Source organism: Chelonoidis abingdonii, chromosome 1 (assembly GCF_003597395.2).
Source record: "Chelonoidis abingdonii isolate Lonesome George chromosome 1, CheloAbing_2.0, whole genome shotgun sequence".
NCBI classification, from domain to species: Eukaryota; Metazoa; Chordata; order Testudines; family Testudinidae; genus Chelonoidis; species Chelonoidis abingdonii.
The window spans coordinates 107,434,091-107,437,315 of NC_133769.1; positions in this window are offsets into that span (position 1 = coordinate 107,434,091).

Here is a 3,225-nt window from a genome sequence, read left to right on the forward strand (position 1 = left end):
GGCCTCGTTGTGTAGACGGGTGCAGGGTTAAATCGGTTTAACACTGCTAAATTCGGTTTAAACGCATAGTGTAGACCAGGCCCTGGTTCCAGCTGGGAGCAGAAGTGCTCTGAGAGAGCTTTCTTTGCAGTATTTAGGCTTGACCATAAGCAGGAAGTATTAGAAATCTCACAAGGAAGTCTATTCTTGCAAGATCTCTTGTCCAATTTTGCAGACCAAAGAAGTTCAGATAAGGTTTGACTAAGTATCTAAAGCTTTGGAAGCTCAATCATTACTTGTTTCCCCAGTGTTGTCTGGAAACATTAGACTACAGACATTTCTTTGTTAAAGGAGATTCATTCTTCTTCCATAAAGTGTACAATGTTAAGGTAGTTAAAAAGAGTTCTTTTAGGCATCTTCTGGATAACATCTTCCTCAAAAAACACACTGGTAACACATGCTATATTTAAGATAGAGTTCCAACCATTACGAGCAATTGAAAGCCTGGGATTTTAAATGACTTCTTGAAACATATTCCTTTGGGACTGAAATTTTCCAGAGTTTGGCTTTTCAGAGTGGAATTTTTTTTTAACTTTAAACAAAATTAACTGCCCTTGTGTTTGTATTATATTAAATCCAACACCAACTTGCTTCTATCTTCTAATGAAATGTGAAAAAATAGCAGAACTAATTGCTCATTAAGATCTAGGAAATAAGTAAAATGTGTTTATAACACATTAAATAGAATTTGTTGTTTGAATTTTTGATTGATAAAAAACTAGAAAGGTCCAAGACTTTGGGGATGCTGTGAACTTCATCTTTTGATCATGTTTAACCCTGGCTCAGATTTAGGTCTTGCCTAGATTAGGTATATTCATACTAGTGTAATAAGGCAGTGTAGTTCCTCTGGTGCAAACCTTTAATGTAGACATGGTACACTGATGTAGGTCTCATTTTGTATGAGCAGACTATATCTGCATGGTTTTGCTCTGGTAAAATGATCTTGATGTAGTTACATTGCTGCAAATTTCACTAATATGAACGAGTCCTAAGAGTTTGACTGGGCTGAATCAAAAAAGACTAAATTTGTGACTTTTATCAAACTCTGGGCTTTTCAACTTTAACTGTTTACAGCTTAATGGAGAATGAGAGAATGTTTGTAATATGTCTATGATCAATATGTGTGACTCATTTTACCCACTGACTTTGTATTACTAGCCACTGGTATATAGGCATTAATTGCTTCCCCTGAACAGGGGGTAAGGGCTGGGATGTCTGAGTCAGTAGCGTGTTTGAGTTAGTGAGAACATGCCCTCAAGAAGTGAATGGAATCACCAAATATGAATCAAAGTCTCAACACCCAGGACATTAACTCTTAATAACTGGTATCCCCAGAAGGAGGAGATGTGGAAACACCAGGACTGCAGTTTGGAACAAAAACAGAAGAGGTCCAGCAACTGTGTTTTAGGGGTGCTGCCAGAGAGAGACAGGGCTCAGGAAGTCAAACAAGGAGACAGACAGGGAGAGAGCCAAGATGGATTCTGGGAGAGCATAGGATACTAGGGCTTTTGTTTCTGTCTGTATAGACTCTGTTAAGCTTAGCCTTTCCATCCTAACCTATGGAGCCTCAGACACTGCATTCTGGTTTTGTTTTTAAAAAGCTTCTCTGGCTCACTGTAGATACTTACCAATTGCATTGCTCCCTGAAGAGGTTAAAAAAAAGTCTCAGCTAGAGTTTGAACTCAGTTGGACTCGCTGTTGAGAGCTCACAGAGAGAAACAGAAATGAAAAAGCCAGATGGCCCAGTCTCTGAGTCAGAGAGCTGTGGGGCTCACCCTTTTGAAAGCCTATTTGCTGGTTTTGGCAAAGAAATAGGGGTCCTCCCAAGAGATTGTTAAATATGGGCAAGTTGGGTGAGGTAATATCCTTTATTGCTGGTGAAAGACACAAGCTTTTGAGCTTACACAGAGCTCTTCTTCAGGTCTGGGAAAGGTTCTTAGGCTGTCTACACTATGGACCTTACAGTGGCACAGCTATAAGGTCTACTGTGTAGCTGCTGTATGCCAGCGAGAGAGAGCTCTTCCACCGGCATAATTAGCTGCCACTGCTCGTTGGGAGTAGTTTATGTCAGTAGGAGATACTCTTCCACCAACATAGCGCTGTCAACACCAGTGCTTTTGTCAGTGAAATGTATGTTGTTCAGGGTTTGTTGTTTCACAGCCCTGACCAACAAAAGTTTTGCCCACAAAAGTGCTAGTGCAGACAAAGCCTTAGAAGTGCCAAGCTAAATACAAGGTGGAAAAGATTGTTTAGCATAAGTAGTTAACACTTATTCTAAGAGATGATTCAAGGTGAAGCGGCTCATTAAAGTTGGGGGCGGGGGGAATAGCACATATCCTACCAAATCTTGACAAACCATTGACCCAGTTTTCTTAAAACATAGCTTGCTTTGTAGATCTCACCGAAGCTTATAAATTAAACCAAGACTGAAGTCTATATTACTGTACATTGTATTACTATTTGTGAGCTTGTATAAGCTATTACAACTTGAATTTTGAAAGTTTATAAAGATTTTAGTGACAAGTCACCTACAACGAGTATGGATAAGATTTTGTCCCAGTGAAATTAGGCAAAATTCATGGAGCACTATGGTAAAAAAGTACAAAATCGGGGTATGGTCATGGCAGGTCAGAAGCTGTAGCCCGAGCCCCGCCACAAGGGCCTGAAGCCAAAGAAGTCATAAAGATCTGTTAAAATCATAGAACCTGTGCTCTCCATGACCAAGCCGTATCCTTAACAATGAGAAAAAGAGAACAGGACATATTTTAAAGAATACACACAAGAAGGAAGAATTCAAGTAAAGTTTAAGTTGCATTTTCTGACTTCTGAGAACTCAGTTAATCAGCCTTTGTATTTGCATACCAAGGCCCTATCCTGCAAGCACTATATGTGCTTATGTTTACTTCTGTGAGTAGTCCCATTGAAATCAGTGGGACTATTCAGGTCTGGTCTACACTACGCATTTAAACCGATTTTAGCAGCATTAAACCGGTTTAACGCTGCACCCGTCCACACAACGAGGCCCTTTATATCGCTATAAAGGACTCTTTAAACCGATTTCTGTACTCCTCCCTGACAAGGGGAGTAGCGCTGAAATCGGTATTACCATATCGGATTAGGGTTAGTGTGGCTGCAAATCGACGGTATTGGCCTCCAGACGGTATCCCACAGTGCACCATTGTGACC